A 17,876-nucleotide genomic window follows, 5' to 3' on the forward strand; every position below is an offset into this window, starting at 1 on the left:
CACCAAAATCATGGTTAGACAATGTGAAATGTAGTTCAGCTGGTCAGAAAAAGTCTGTGCGCCACTTAGACAGTGATCTACTCTTATACATAAATACTCATAAACGTGACTAAAAAATATAGGGTGGACAGGGATTGATAGACAATTTAATTCTTAATACAATCGCGGAATTACATTTTTTAAATTATCCTTACTTTTCAATACAGCTTGCGCCAAGCGAAGCTACGTCAAAAAACATGGCGTCCTAAGCCACTAACATTTTTCGACAGAAACACGATTTATCATAATAAAAATGTCCTACTTTGAGCTGTTCTTCCATCAGTATCTTGGGCAAAGGATCCTTTCTTGGGTCCAATCGTCTTTTGGTGGAAAGCTGTCCTCTTGCCATGTGGAAATGCCAACTGCGTTCGGGATGAACTGGAAGCGTGCCCAGCAATTCACAGCCTTTCAGAAATAAATGTCCCAAAATCGCACTAAACGGATATAAATTGCTATAAAACGCTTTAAATTAACTACCTTATGATGTTTTTAACTCCCATAACGAGTAGAAACATGACCCGAGTAATATTACTCCCTCCACTAATGCTTGGAACAGGTGCGGGTCGGTGCCCTCTATGCGCATGACGCAGCTCCAAAAGATTGACTAGCCTCAGGGTTTTTTAATTTATAGTGCCTGTGAACGCGCAATCGACCCGATTCAAATCGTCATCACGTAAAGACATCCAGGGGAAGACGTAAGCAGTGTCCGTATAGTCATAGCAATAACAGTGGCCTTTTAACTGACTCCAGAACAGTGGCCAAAATTTCTGGAATCTGACTCCATGTCAGGGAAATTGCTGTAGAATGGGCTCTGTTCCACTTAGAGACAAAATTTCAACTCCTATAGAAACTATAGACTGTTTTCTATCCAATAATAATAATAATATGCATATTGTACGATCAAGAACTTTGTGGGAAGCCGTTTCAAAAAATTACACGATTAGCATAAATAGCCACAACAGCGCCCTCATCCCCAACAGGTTAACTTCTCTAGGATATGTGGGACGATACCGTCCCACTTGGCCAATAGCCAGGGAAAATGAAAGCACCAAATTCAAAAAAATTATATAAAATCAAACTTTCATTAAATCACACATGTAAGATACCATTTTAAAGCTACACTCGTTGTGAATCCAGCCACCATGTCAGATTTCAAAAAGGCTTTTCGGTGAAAGCATAAGATGCTATTATCTGATGATAGCACAACAGTAAACAAAGAGAGTGTAGCATATTTCAACACTGCAGGCATGACACAAAACACAGAAATAAAATATAAATCATGCCTTACCTTTGACGAGATTCTTTTGTTGGCACTCCAATATGTCCCATAAACATCACAAATGGTCCTTTTGTTCGATTAATTCCGTCCATATATATCCAAATTGTCCATTTATTTGGCGCGGTTGATCCAGAAAAAAACAGCTTCCAATTTGCGCAAAGTCACTACAAAATATCTCAAAAATGACCTCTAAACTTTGCCAAAACATTTCAAACTACTTTTGTAATACAACTTTAGGTACTTGTAAACGTTAATAATCGATCAAATTGAAGACGGGTCTATCTGTTTTCAATACAGGAGATCAACAAACTAACGCTACTTTTCTAGTCTTGCGCAACTCTCAAACAGTACACATGACGTTACACTGTTTCCAGGCGGCCTCACTTCTTCATTGCACAAAGGAATAACCTCAACCTATTTCCAAAGAGTGGTGACATCCAGTGGAAGCGGTAGGAACTGAAAACAGGGTGATTAGAAATCCAGTATTCCAATGAAACCTCATTGAACAGACAGTGACTTAAAAAAATAAAGAAATTAATGGTTAGTCCTCAGGGTTTTGCCTGCTACATAAGTTCTGTTATACTTACAGACATGATTCAAACAGTTTTAGAAACTTCAGAGTGTTTTCTATCCAAATCTACCTACGTCTAGGGTGCAGCTGCAACGTTTCCTGGAGTTTGCCAACTTTTATCGCCGCATTATCCGGGGTTACAGCACCCTGGCTTCCACCCTGTCTGCACTCACCTCTACCAAGGTTCCATTCATGTGGCCCTCTGCCGCTGACCGGGCGTTCCGGGACCTCAAACATTGCTTCACCACTGCTCCTATCTTCGTTCATCCTGAATCTTCCCGCCAGTTCGTGGTGGAGGCCGATGCTTTGGATGTCGGAGTGGGGGGCTGTCCTGGCCCAACGTTCTGCCCTTGACCTTAATACCTCTAACGAGTCACAAACCCGGATCCGGGATCCCCCCATCAAAAAAGCTGACTAGCATAGCCTAGCCTAAAGCCACAGGGATATCATATAATAAAATGTTCATGAAATCACAAGTCCAAGACACCAAATGAAAGATACAGATCTTGTGAATCCAGCCATCATTTCCGATTTTTTAAATGTTTTACAGGGAAGACAAAATATGTATTTCTATTAGCTAACCACCATAGCAAAAGACACAACTTTTTTTTTCTCCACCATTTTTCCCTGCATAGGTAGCCATCACTAATTCGACCAAATAAAGATATAAATAGCCACTAACCAAGAAAAAACTTCATCAGATGACAGTCTGATAACATATTTATTGTATAGCATATGTTTTGTTAGAAAAATGTGCATATTTCAGGTATAAATCATAGTTTACCATTGCAGCCACCATCACAACTCTCACCGAAGCGACTAGAATAACTACAGAGAGCAACGTGTATTACCTAATTACTCATCATAAAACATTTCTTAAAAATACACAGCGTACAGCAATTGAAAGACACAGATCTTGTGAATCCAGACAATATTTCAGATTTTCTAAGTGTTTTACAGCGAAAACACAATATAACGTTATATTAGCTTACCACAATAGCAAACATCACAACAGCATTGATTCAAGCAAAAACATAGCGATAAGTATAAGCCACCAAAAGATATTAATTTTTTCACTAACCTTCTCAGAATTCTTCAGATGACAGTCCTATAACATCATATTACACAATGCATATAGAGTTTGTTCGAAAATGTGCATATTTAGCGGCACAAATCGTGGTTATACAATGAGAATAGTGGCCAAAACTTAGAGCAATCTGTCCGGCGCCATCTTGGAGAAGCACCTATTCTAATCGAAAACTATTCATAAACTTGACTAAAAAATACAAGTTGGACAGCAAATGAAAGATAAATTAGTTCTTAATGCAATCGCTGTGTTAGATTTTTAAAATTAACGTTACTAGACATACAGTGTGCGTTACAGCCAGACCAGTGCCGCAATAATAGCGGCCAAACACTTTTACATTTTTCCACATAAATACGGAATAACATCATAAATAGCTCTTACTTTTGGACGAGCTTCCATCAGAATCTTGGGCAAGGTGTCCTTTGTCCAAAAGAATCGTTGCTTGGTTGTAAAACGTCGTCTTCAACTTCGGAATTAGCAGCTAACAATAGCTATGTGGCCACAACATCCCCAAATCCCCAAAACGCAATACTAAGGAAATTCCGAAAATAGCAATATACTCGCATAAACTGATATAACTCGGTTTAAAATAACTTCGTTATGATGTTTCTAACACCTATATCGAATTAAATCACAGACGGATATATATAGGGCCTAAAACGAGAGCGTTTGAGCATGCCATCCTGATGTCCTCCTCTGCGTCTTGACGAAAGTCGAAAAGAGCGGACACTGCATGTCATGGCCTTTTATAAGGTCTGAGAGCTACGTAGAAACTCCATTCCAATTCTCATTGGTTACTGACATCCAGGGGAAGGCCGGTGCAGTTCATGTCGACCCATAGGATACATACAGAGCTTTAAACTGATCTGAGAACAGAGCCTAGTTTTCAGACCTTCGCAGTTCCTGTCAGGAATTTCGCTGCAGAAAGAGTTCTGGTTCACCCACAGACATAATTCAAACGGTTTTAGAAACTAGAGATTGTTTTCTATCCAATAGTAATAATAATATGCATATTGTACGAGCAAGAATTGAGTACGAGGCAGTTTAATTTGGGAACGCTAAATGTCGAAGTTGAAACAGCACCCCCTGTAGTGACAAGAAGTTTAAGCATCCCTGTGCCTTCTTCTCCCACCGCCTCAACGCCTCAACGGAGCCCGAGACCATTCTTCCTACCAGCTGGGGTATAGGGAAACAGGTACGGGAGGTGCAACCAAACCCTGGGGGGGCCCAGATAACCGGATGTTTATGCCTGACACTATCCGCTCCGTGGTCCTGGAGGGGTCCATTCCTCCAGGTTTACCTGCTACCCAGGCTCCCGCGAACCCTGGCCTTCGCGGGACAACGCTTTTGTTGCCTACTATGGTTCCGGAAGTCGCCGCGTTTGTCGCCACCTGCACTGTCTCTGCTCAGAACAAGTCTCCTCGGCAAGCTCCGGCTGGTCTTCTTCGACCACTGCCTGTACCTCACCGTCCCTGGTCCCACATATCCCTGGATTTCGTCACGGGTCTCCCCCCGTCTGAGGGCAACACTGACATCCTGACTGTGGTCGACCGGTTTTCCAAAGCCGCCCACTTCATTCCTCTCCCCAAACTACCCTCGGCCAAGGAGACGGCCCAGCTCATGGTGCAGCACGTCTTCCGGATCCATGGACTGATCCATGGACTACCCGTGGACATGATCTCCGACCGGGGGCCTCAGTTCTTGTCCCAGTTCTGGAAGGTATTCTACACCCTCATTGGATCGTCGGCCAGCCTGTCCTCTGGGTTCCACCCCGAGTCCAATGGCCAGTCGGAGAGAGCCAACCAGGACCTCGAGACTACTCTGCGCTGCCTGGTCTCCACCAACCACACCACCTGGAGCCAGCAGCTTGTGTGGGTGGAATACGCCCGCAACACCCTTCCCTACTCTGCCACGGGCCTATCACCATTTGAGTGTTCCCTGGTGTATCAGCCCCCGCTCATCTCCGAGCAGGAAGAAGAGGTCGGCATACTTTCTTCTCAGATGTTTGTCCGCCGCTGTTGTCGTACCTAGAGGAGAGCCCGTCGGCCCTCCTCAAGACCACCTCCAGGTATCGACGACAAGCGGATCATCATCGGACCCCGGCTCCCCAGTATCATCTCGAGCAGAAGGTATGGCTATCCACCCGGGATTTGCCCCTCCGTGTGGAATCCCGCAAACTCTCCCCCCAGTTTACCGGCCCGTTTTCCCATCTCTAAAATGATCAGCCCCTCTGCTGTTCGTCTTCTGTTGCCCCGTACCCTTCGTATACACCCAACCTTTCATGTGCCCAGAGTTAAATTCATGTCTCACAGCACTTTGTCTCCTGTTTCCAGACTATCTGGATTATTGACCCCTGTTTGTCCTTGACCTGTCTTTTGCCTGCCCCTGTTGGATTATTAAACTGTTGTTAATTCAACGTTGTCTGCATCTGGGTTTTACCTTGAAATGTGATAGTCTGTGCCAGTGGGATGGGATAAGTAGCAAAGACACTAAGGTTCCATCCCTTGTCTCTCAAATGACTACACCACGTTGATTACTTACAGAAAAACAACATGATTTCACATGTGGATTTTCACATGTGATCACATAGCCGCCAACAGACCAATTCTGTGCACGGACATGCACGGACGTATATACAGTTGAAGTCGGAAGTTTACATACACTTAGATTGGAGTCATTAACACTCGTTTTTCAACCACTCCACACATTTCTTGCTAACAAACTATAGTTTTGGCAAGTCGGTTAGGACATCTACTTTGTGCATGACACAAGTAATTTTTCCAACAATTGTTTACAGACAGATTATTTCACTTATAATTCATTGTATCACAACTCCAGTGGGTCATAAGTTTACATACACTAAGTTGACTGTGCCTTTAAACAGCTTGGAAAACACCTGGCTCCAGGTCATCTACAAGACCCTGCTAGGTAATGTCCCTCCTTATCTCAGCTCGCTGGTCACCATAGCAGCACCCACCTGTAGCACGCGCTCCAGCAGGTATATCTCTCTGGTCACCCCCAAAGCCAATTCCTCCTTTGGCGCCTCTCCTTCAAGTTCTCTGCTGCCAATAACTGGAAAGAACTACAAAAATCTCTGAAACTGGAAACACTTATCTCCCTCACTAGCTTTAAGCACCAGCTGTCAGAGTAGCTGCACCTGTACTGCACCTGTACATAGCCCATCTATAGTTTAGCCCAAACAACTACCTCTTCCCCTACTGTATTTATTTATTTATTTATTTTGCTCCTTTGCACCCCATTATTTATATTTCTACTTTGCACATTCTTCCACTGCAAATCTACCATTCCAGTGTTTTACTTGCTATATTGTATTTACCTCGCAACCATGGCCTTTTTTTTGCCTTTACCTCCCTTATCTCACCTCATTTGCTCACATTGTATATAGATGTATTTTTCTTCTGTATTACTGACTGTATGTTTGTTTTACTCCATGTGTAACTCTGTGTTGTTGTATGTGTCGAACTGCTTTGCTTTATCTTGGCCAGGTCGCAATTGTAAATGAGAACTTGTTCTCAACTTGCCTACCTGGTTCAATAAAGGTGAAATATAAATAAAATAAAATTCCCTCCGCAAGGCAATCAAACAAGCAGTAAAGGGACAAAGTGTGGTCGCAATTCAACGGCTCAGACATGAGACGTATGTGGCAGGGTCTACAGACAATCACAGACTGCAAAAGGAAAACCAGCCACGTCACGGACACCGATCTCTTGGTTCCAGACAAACTAAACACCTTCTTTGCCCACTTTGAGGATAATACAGTGCCACCGTCGCGGCCCTCTAACAAGGACTGTGCCCCCCCACCCCCTCATTCTCCGTGCCTGACGTGAGTAAAACATTTAAACGTGTTAACCCTCGCAAGGCTGCTGGCCCAGACAGCATCCTAAGCCGCGTCCTCAAAGCATGCGCAGACCAGGTGGCTGGTGTGTTTACGGGCATATTCAATCGCTCCCTATCCCAGTCTGCTGTCCCCACATGCTTCAAGATGGCTACCATTGTTCCTGTACTCAAAAAGGCACTCACTTCTGTCATTATGAAGTGCTTTTACAGACTAGTCAAGGATCATATCACCTCCACCTTACTGGCCATCCTAGACCCACTTCAGTTTGCATACCGCCCAAACAGGTCCACAGACAACGCAATAGCCATCACACTGCACACTGCCCTATCCTATCTGGACAAAAGGAATACCTGTGTAGGAATGCTGTTCATTGACTATAGCTCAGCATTCAACACCATAGTACCCTCCAAGCTCATCATCAAGCTGGAGGCCCTGGGTCTCAACCCCGCCCTGTGCAATTGGGTCCTGATCTTTCTGAAGGGCCACCCCCAGGTGTTGAAGGTGGGAAACATCTCCACTTCGCTGACCCTCAACACTGGGGCCCCACAAGGGTGCGTGCTCAGCCCCCTCCTGTACTCCCTGTTCACCCATGACTGTGTGGCCATGCATGCCTCTAACTCAATCATCAAGTTTGCAGACGACACAACAGTAGTAGGCTTGATTACCAACAGTGACGAGACAGCCTACAGGGAGGAGGTGAGGGCACTCGGAGTGTGCACAATTGAGAGCATCCTGTCGGGCTGTATCACCGCCTGATACAGCAACTGCACTGCCCACAATCTCAAGGCTCTCCAGAGGGTGGTGCACAACGCATCACCGGGGGCAAACTACTTTCCCTCCAGGACACCTACAGCACCCGATGTCACAGGAAGGCCAAAAAGATCATCAAGGACAACAACCACGGGAGCCAGTGCCTGTTCACCTCACTACCATCCAGAAGGCGAGGTCAGTATAGCTGCATCAAAGCTGGGACCAAGAGACTGAAAAACAGCTTCTATCTCAAGGCCATCAGACTGGTAAACTGCCATCACTAACACAGAGAGGCTGCTGCCTAAATACAGACTTGACATCATTGGCCACTTTAATAAATGGATCACTAGTCACTTTAGTATTGCCACTTTAATAATGTTTACATATCTTGCATTACTCATCTCATATGTATATACTGTATTTTATACCAACTATTGCATCTTGCCTATGTCGCTTTGTCACTGCTCATCCATGTATTTATATGTATATATTCTTATTCCATTCCTTTACTTAGATTTGTGAGTATTAGGTAGTTGTGTGGAATTGTTAGACTAAATGTTAGATATTGCTGCATTGTCAGAACTAGAAGCACAAGCATTTAGCTGCACTCGCAATAATTTCTGCTAACCATGTGTGACCAATACAATTTGATTTGATTTGATTATCAGTTTAAAAAATGAATAGGAGTATATATGAAGACTGTTCAGTGGCAAAAATAAGGGGTTAAATACATGTAAAAAATAAATGCTAATGTTTCCTGGTCTTTCTTATATCACTCCGATATAGGACAGACACTTCAGAATAAATTTCCTTCGATTTTTGGGGGGAGGGGGACTATCTGTTGTTCCACGTAGTGAATATGCCATTCAATGCGTTTGTATGGGCTAAAACCAAGTATATATATATTTTATATAAGTACATATATTTTTGGGGGTTGATACTTCAAGGGGTTTTAAAATTCGAAATCAAATAGCAAAATGACCCTTGGTATGACCTTCCTAAAACAATTCCATATAGCTTAGTAGAGGAAATAAAAGTATTATATTCGTTTTTTCACTCCCCCCTTCCCGGAGTCCTCCTTGCTAGCTAGCGGGAGCTAGCTAGAAAAAGGTGTCTTAAGTGTCTTATGGTCCTGCCTGCCAAAAAACCTGCCCTCACAGTTGTTAACAGAACTACGGGAAAATGGTGCCACTGTCTACCTTTCGTCTCCCACCTTCTGTGTGCCAGAGAAAACTGTGCCTGACAGGCGGTGGCGAAGAACATTTGTCTATCGGTCGCCCCAGCCTTCCTCTAGCACAGCAGGCAGGAAGCTGGAGCGACACCGTGTGTTAGCTTACTAGCTAGCTTGCTAGTTAACTAGCTAGTACACGGTGTCGCTCCCGCCTGCTCTGTACTGGACTAGCAAAGCTAGCACACAGTGTCCTTCGCTCCCATTTGCCAAACACATGCCCTCGCCGTCATTAACAGAATTGGGGGAAAACAGTGACCGACAGGCAGGGACGAAGGACACTGTCTACCGGTGTAAGGCTAGCTAACTACAGTTGTTGCCCCCACCCCTTATTCTGTGGGGTTTATCGGCGGCTGGCATCCAACGTTATTGTGCATTAACGCCACCTATTGTACATGAGCGCCCCTGTCTTCCACCTGTCCTAACTTAAAAATGTACCAGATGCAGGAACGTCAGTGGGGTAAAGTACTTAATTAAGTAAAAATACTTAAGTCGTTTTTTGGGGTATCTGTACTTTACTTTAGTATTCATATTTTTGACAACTTTTACTTTTACTTCACTACATTCCTAAAGAAAATAATGTACTTTTTACTCCATGCATTTTCCCTGACACCCAAAAGTACTCATTACATTTTGACTGGAAAATGGTCCAATTCATATCTAGAGAACATCCCTGGTCATCCCTACTGCATAGGATCAGGCGGACTCACTAAACACAAATGCTTCGTTTGTAAATGTCTTAGTGATGGAGTGTGCTCCTGGCCATCCGTAAATTTAAAAAAGAAGAAAATGGTGCCGTATGTTTTGCTTAATATAAGGAATTAGAAATTATTTATACTTTTACTTTTGATACTTAAGTACATTTTAGAAATTCCATTTTACATTTGATAATTAAGTATATATAAAACCGAAGACTTTAAGGCTTTTACTCACGTAGTAATTTACTGGGTGACTTTCACTTTTACTGAGTCATTTTCAATTTAATTTTCAATTTAAGTAAGAGTTTCTTTACTCTTACTCAAGTTTGGCAATTGAGTACTTTTTCCACCACTGGGAATGCCCACATGCAGGAACGCTCCGAATTACAGGCCGCAATTGCACCCTTCTCAAAAAGCCTGCAGCAGCACTCCGATGTGAAGGACAGATAAATTGTGTGCAAGTTGACAAATCATGAGGCAAATCTGTCAAAGTGGTGATTTAAAAAGTGCTGTGTCATATGCCGCCTCAACAAATGTTTTCCAGGGGCCCTGGACATAATTTAATTGAAAACGTTATAACAACATGATTAAATGCGTTATCATCTGCCTTATCCATATTGAAACACAATATAAACTGACCACCAATATATTTGGGGATTTTGAAATAATTTTGCAGCACAAGTAGATTTTCTTTTAAAGCACAGTGGGATCAAATTTGTCTCAAACTGAAGGAGCAAAATTGTCAGGAGTTTATGTCCAGCCTGTAAAATGCAGCCCCCAGGTTATATCTGTATGCAGATTCCTATAGAGACATGGAGGAAGTCTCCTGGCTGTACCTTGGGTGCAGTAAAATCTAAGTAAAAAGCTTTTGCAGAGAGAGAGAGAGAGAGAGAGAGGGGCGAGAGGAGGGAGCAAGAGAGAGAAAGAGAGAGGGAAGGAGGAGGGAGGGAGGGAGGGAGGGAGGGAGGGTGGGAGGGAGGGAGGGAGGGAGGAAGGGAGGGAGGGAGGGGCAGAGAGTTTTCAGCTCTAAAAATATGTATTTCAGTAGCTGTATTTACCTTAGCTTGCCCTAAATGATATTGACTTTGAATCTTTCATCGTCACACACACACTCCCTAATTTGAGCATATATTGATTAATCTTATCTATTTTATTTTATTTATTTAACTAGGCAAGTCAGTCAAGAACAATTTGTTATTTACAATGACGGCCTACCTCGGCCAAACCCAGACGGCACTGGGCCAATTGTGCTCGCCCTACGGGACTCCCAATCACAGCTAGTTGTGATACAGCCTTATAGGTCTATTGATCTTGAAGTACACAGTACCTCAACAACATAGTTGGGTTCATTGATTGATTGATTTGATTTTGGCTTGTTTAGATCTTTTCAAGGCTGAAAAGAAATTGACACATAACAATGAACAGTCTCACCATAGCCAATGCCCCATCTACAAACGTGTTCTGCCTATGGGATGTATGATCATCATCTTTTTTTCAAGAGCATTAATAATGCATCTTTTAAAGATATGGTGGGCTTTATATACATAAATGTTCTATTCCTGTCTTTTTTAAAATAAATGTTTAAAAATAGAGATTCCGGAGAGTGGTACAACTGAAAAGTGCATCGTGGGTCTATAGCCCTTTCACAAAAAAAAATCACTAGATGGCAGTGTAAGCAAGCATTGGAGTTACAGATTTTTCCAACTGAAGTAATAGGCCCAAACTAAATGCAAAATCTTATGAGTCCAAGTGTTGTATTACTTTGTGTTTAGGCTCCTCTAATGAGCAAGTGTTGCTTACATTATCATTCATGTATTAAAGAGATCTCAGCCATTGACATGGGCCTGTTTCCAAATGCTGAATTTCTAGTTTTATATCAACATAACCACTCTTAACTTTGTGACACTGACCTTTTAGGTTGTGTTCCTGGGATGGGGTGTTATCCTGCAGTGTGGTTTACTGATTGGAGAACATTCAGGAAAATAACGTTTTATCAGCTTATTAAAAACAACAGGTCAACATTCACAAGGCCGCAGGGCCAGACGGATTACCAGGACATGTACTCCGAGCATGCGCTGACCAACTGGCAAATGTCTTCACTGACATTTTCAACCCTGTCCCTGACTGAGTCTGTAATGATTCAAGCAGACCACCTTAGTCCCTGTGCCCAAGAACACTAAGGTAACCTGTCTAAATGACTATCGACCCATAGCACTCACGTCTGTAGACATGAAGTGCTTTGAAAGGCTGGTCATGGCTCACATCATCCCTAGATCCTCTCCAATTTGCATACCGCCCCAACAGATCCACAGATGATGCACTCCACACTGCCCTTTCCCACCTGGACAAAAGGAACACCTACGTGCTCAGCGTTCAACACCATTGTGCCCTCAAAGCTCATCACTAAGCTAATGACCCTGGGACAAAACACCTCCCTCTGTAACTGGATCCTGGACTTCCTGACGGGCCACCCACAGGTGGTAAGGCTAGGTAACAACACGCTGATTTTTAAAAGGTAGCCTTTATTTAATTAGGCAAATCAGTTAAGAACAAATTCCTATTTACAATGATAGCCTACCAGGGAACAGTGGGTTAAATGCCTTGTTCAGGGGCAGAACAACACATTTTTACCTTGTCAGCTAAGGGATTAGATCCAGCAATCTTTCAGTTACTACCCCAATGCTCTAACCATTAGGCTACCTGCTGCCCCAGCTGATCTGCAACACAGGGGCCCCTCAGCAGTGTGTGCTCAGTCCCCTCCTGTACTTCCTGTTCACCCATGGCTACATGGCCAGGCACGACTCCAACACCATCATTAAGTTTACTGACGACACAACAGTGGTAGGCCTGATCACCGACAACGATGAGACAGTCTATAGGGAGGAGGTCAGAGACCTGGCCATATGGTACCAGGACAACAACCTCTCCCTCAACGTGATACAGACATAGGAGATGATTGTGGACTACAGGAAAAGGAGGACCGAGCACGCCCCCATTCTCATCGACGGGGCTGTAGTGGAGCATGTTGAGAGCTTCATGTTCCTTGGTGTCCACATCACCAACAAACTATCATGGTCCAAACACACCAAGACAGTTGTGAAGAGGGCACGACAAAGCCTATTCCCCCTCAGGAGACTGAAAAGATTTGGCATGGGTTGTCAGATCCTCAAAAAGTTCTACAACTGCACCATCGAGAGCATCCTGACTAGTTGCATCACTGCCTGGTAAGGTAATTGCTCGGCCTCCGACCTTAAGGCAATACAGAGGGTAGTGTGTACGGCCCAGTACATCACTGGGGCCAAGCTTCCTGCCATCCAGGACCTCTATACCAGGCGGTGTCAGAGGAAGGCCCTAAAATTTTTCAAAGACTCCAGCCACCCAAGTCATAGACTATTCTCTCTGCTACCGCACGGCAAGGGGTGCTGGAGTCTAGGTCCAAAAGGCTTCTTATTAAGGATCTGACCCTTTTTTTCACTTTTCACCTAAAAGACATGCTCAAATCTAACTGCCTGTAGCTCAGGACCTGAAGCAAGGATATGCATATTCTTGATACCATTTGAAAGGAAATGCTTTGAAGTTTGTGGAAATGTAAAATGAATGTAGGAGAATATATATATTTTTTTTATAGTCTTTGAAATGCAATAGAAAGGCCACAGTTTAGGCACAATTTAGAATTTGGCCACTAGATGGCAGCAGTGTATGTGCAAAGTTTTAGACTGATCCTATGAACCATTGCATTTCTGTTCAAAATGTTGTATCAAGTCTGCCCAAATGTGCCTAATTGGTTTATTAATACATTTTAAAGTTCATAACTGTGCACTCTCCTCAAACAATAGCATGGTATTATTTCACTGTAATAGCTACTGTAAATTGGACAGTGCAGTTCGATTAACACGAATTTAAGCTTTCTGCCCATATCAGATATGTCTATGTCCTGGGAAATGTTCTTGTTACTTACAACCTTATGCTAATCACATTAGCGCACGTTAGCTCAACCGTCCCACAGGGGGGACACCAATCCTGTAGAGGTTTTAACAGCTTCTACCTCCAAGCCATAAGACTCCAGAACAGCTAATCGAATGGCTACCCAGACTATTTGCATTGTCCCACACCCCCTCTTTTACGCTGCTGCTACTCTCTGTTTATTATCTCTGCATAGTCACTTTAACTCTACCTACATGTACATATTACCTCAATTACCTCGACTAACCTGTGCCACCGCACACTGACTCTGTACCAGTACCCCCTGTATATAACCTCGCTGCTGTTCTTTTACTGCTGCTCTTTAATTATTTTTTATTTTTATTTAAAAAATGTACTTAACACTTATTTTTCTTAAAACTGCATTGTTGGTTAAGGGTTTGCAAGTAAGCATTTCACTGTAAAGTCTACACCTGTTGTATTCGGCGCATGTGGCGCATTTGATTTGACATCCAGTTACTTTTTGCAGGTGCTGGAGTTTCCAAATCTAAATTTAACGCAATTTAAATAAAATCACTACTTATACCATTCCTGTTTTCTCTCCTTACAGATTGTGATTCATTATCAATGTTGGTTCTTTGTGTTAAAGTTATATTGTCTATGCTTGTTTATGCTATATGTACATGTATTCTATTGTCTTCGTAATTTGTAATAGACACTGTCCACACAATATCTACAGTACTGGCTTCCCCTTTAACAGTGTGAGAATACCCAGTACCCTATATGATAGGTGTTCATGTCTCTTATGTCAAAAATAACATTTCTGTCTCTATCTCTCGGTTTCCTCCCACACTAACATACTTTTTGACCATCTCTCTCTCTCTCTCTCTCTCTCTCTCTCTCTCTCTCTCTCTCTCTCTCTCTCTCTCTCTCTCTCTCTCTCTCTCTCTCTCTCTCTCTCTCTCTCTCTCTCTCTCTCTGCTATTGTTTTTTTGTTACTGTCTGCATTGTTATACTACTTCTCTATGCCACAATGTACTGAGTAAAATGTGCTATATGTCATGATGATTATTATTCTCCACCATGTGACTGATGTATTCAAGCAGGCAGCACAGTGGAGAGGGGAAGCAGTACTCTCTTACTCATCCACTCTTGAAATGTGTGGGAGTGTGAAGTGATAGTGGGTAAGCACTCTCTGCAATGTCCTCCGAGCTGCACAATAAATGTACAAAATATCTGCACGCAGAAAAGGTTGAAAATATCTCATCTAGACAACTGAAAGTGGATATAGCCATAACGTATAAATTGATAAGATGATTTAGTCCATTGGTAATCCCTCTTTATTGTAATTTCATAGATCCCTATGTGCAACACTCCACTACAATTTCTCTAATTTGATATGGAGTATTTAGTAGTTAAAATCCCGCTCTCCAAAAACGGAATATTTATTTTCGAGTAATCTATATACATGTATGCCAGAACATATCTGGTGGGTGTGTGACTGTTTTGCTCCTCCCACTTTTGGGCGATACAGTCCCATACAACAGATTGTTGTCTCCACAACCTCCTCTGACAAGTTTGGAAGTTTTTCCCAGCAAGCTGTGCGAATGTGCATCACATGACATTGAGGAACAGAGGGAGTAGGAGATGATAGGCAAAGCATCAGTCACTCATCCTAGTTGGAGCTAGATGATGACCCTTCCTATTGTGATAATGTAAACAGCAGACTGGCAACTGGCAGAACTGTGCGAGTTTGACCTCAAAAGGTGAGTGGAGCAGCATTTTTTACGTTTTTGCAATGGTGGTTGTTGAGACAAGTCAATTGAACTAGAATAGTTGTTTGTAACTGCAAACAGGGCAAGGTACTTGATATTTTATGTAATATCAGTGAATCAGGAAATGTTTTGAAAATAGCTTCTCATTTTAAGCAGTTACTTTGGACTTTATAAGGACTTGCTCAATGATGTATCAAAATGAAAATCCCTTTCATGGGTGGATGGAGTGAATCACCTGTGAGTCTGTTTAGAAGGAAATGTTGGACTGATAAGGCTTTCACTTACCAGATGTGTTATCTTATTCTGTATTACTCTATACAGCAATACTGTGTGTATAGTCCTGTGTATGCTATAGTACACTTTCTTAGGATAGTAAATGCTGTTTTTACAATGTTGTCGAGATATATTTTTATTGTTTGGCTGTAATAGACCAGAACTACATCAGTTCCAGATGCTGAGTTAAGTCACGAACAGCTGCTTTCAATTAATGTCTCTCTCTCTAGAAACATTATACACTGGGTAAGCGTGTGTTTACTTTAGATGTGGAATTGAGGCATACAAGATTTCATTGGGTAATTGGGTACTTTAATGTAGGTTTTCAGAAACCCATCAAGGTCACATGCAGTGGGTGGTGACCCAAACCATTTTAACCATGTAATTGAGCGTTAGCAATTAATTTGTCATGTTTAAGTGATTACTTGGAACATATTGGATATTTTCTACACAAAACAAGTCTATTTTAGCCATGAATTTAACTCAAATAGTTGCCATGTTCTTAAAAGTAAAGTTATTTAGGTATACACTGAGTATACCAAATATTGGCTCCACGGTTGTGTCAAGTTGGCTGGATGTCCTTTGGGTGGTGAACCATTCTTGATACACATGGGAAACTGTTGAGCGTGGAAAAACCCAGCAGCGTTGCAGTTCTTGGGACAAACCGGTGCGTTTGGCACCTACTACCTTTCCTTGTTCAAAGGCACTTAAATCTTTTGTCTTGACCATTCACCTTCTGAATAGCACACATACACAATCCATGTCTCAATTGTCTCAAGGATTAAAAATCCTTCTTTAGCCTGTTTCCTCCCCTTCATCTACACTGATTGAAGTGGATTTAACAGGGGGATTATAGCTTTCATCTGGATTCACCTGGTCAGTGTACAGTTTGTCATGGAAAGAGCAGGTGTACAGTATATCCTCAGCTTTGTATTCTCATTGCCTATGTTTATATGATAAACCCAGCACGAGTTAGACTCTAGACTCTTACTCCAGCCTCATAGTCAACCGCACCCTAAACCACATCTTAGGGTGGAGGCAATCAGAAGAAAACCACAAAACAGTCTCGGCCAGGTCCTCCATGTACTGTAGATGAACAAAGTTTGACCACTCTTGTAATTCTTCTTCATCCAGCTCAGTCCTCTCTCCTAGCCGTTATGTATACTGAACAAAAATATATAACGTTTTTAGAGTTGGTCCTATTTTTAATGAGCTGAAATAAAGATCCCAGAAATGTTCAATACGCACAAAAATATTATTTCTCTCATATTTTGTGCACAGATTTGTTTACATCCCTGTTAGTGAGAATTTCTCCTTTGCCAAGGTAATCCATCCACCTGACAGGTGTAGCATATCAAGAAGCTGATTAAACAGCATGATCATTATACAGGTGCACCTTGTGCTGGGGACAATAAAAGGCCACTTTAAAATGTGTAGTTTTGTCCCACAACACAATGCCACAGATGTCTCAAGTTTTGAGGGAGTGTACAATTGGCATGCTGACCGCAGGAATGTCCAAAAGAGCTGTTGCCAGATAATTGAATGTTAATTTCTCTACAATAAGCCGACCTCCAACGCTGTTTTAGAGAATTTAGCAGTGCATCCAACCGGCATCACAACAGCATCTGGGTTCCTCCACATCTGGCTTCTTCACCTGCGGGATCATCTGATGAGGGGGGGGGGGGGGGGGGGGGCTTGCTGAGGAGTATATCTGTCTGTAATAAAGTGTGTGGAAAAACTCATTGTGATTGGCTGGGCCTGGCTCCCCAGTGGGTGGACCTGGCTCCTAAGTGGGTGGGCCTATGCCCTCCCAGGCCCACCCATGGCTGCACCCCTGCCCAGTCATGTGAAATCCATAGCCTAGGGCCTAATTGTTTTATTTCAACTGACTGATTTCCTTCTATGAACTGTATCTCAGTGAAATATTTGAAATTGTTGCATTAATATTTTTGTTCAGTTTATGTGTTGATTCAATATTAATCTCTGTAAGTTTCAAATTCTATATAAAGCTGTGAAAATACTGTTTTTACTGCAACAATGTAAATTGCTCCAGGTCCCTAGTTGCCTGTACATGTAGTGTTACTTACCACCCACACTGCTAAAGTGAATAGCAGAGCATGTTCATAAGTATTGTGATAGTATTGAAAAGATAAACATTGCTCCACTGTGGACTTGCCATCAGAGGGTTTGTGATTTAGAAATTCCATATGATTATGTTCGTCATATAGCATGTTCTTCATTTTATAGAAAGTTTTGCATACATGTAACTGTTCAAAACAGTGGTCCTCTTTTTTGCACATTTGACATCAGTAAACTTAGAACACTGCAAGGGAAAATAATAGCTCAGACCAAAGGCAGGAGTAGCCTTCAGTAAAGCTATGCAGCATTCAAAATCC

The 17,876-nt window shown here is 42.5% G+C and overlaps 1 protein-coding gene across 1 annotated transcript in view; it reads left to right on the plus strand.

Moving 5' to 3' along the window:
* Positions 1-15,032: 15,032 nt before the first annotated feature.
* The window catches only part of LOC139570898 (gamma-adducin-like), a 31,179-nt gene continuing 28,335 nt past the window's right edge, over positions 15,033-17,876 (plus strand). Inside the window, exon 1 of the mRNA XM_071393203.1 lies at positions 15,033-15,198. The gene's annotated coding sequence lies outside the window, so the exon portion shown is untranslated. The remainder of the gene's footprint in view (positions 15,199-17,876) is intronic.

This window comes from Salvelinus alpinus, chromosome 3, assembly GCF_045679555.1.
Source record: "Salvelinus alpinus chromosome 3, SLU_Salpinus.1, whole genome shotgun sequence".
Lineage (NCBI taxonomy): Eukaryota > Metazoa > Chordata > Actinopteri > Salmoniformes > Salmonidae > Salvelinus > Salvelinus alpinus.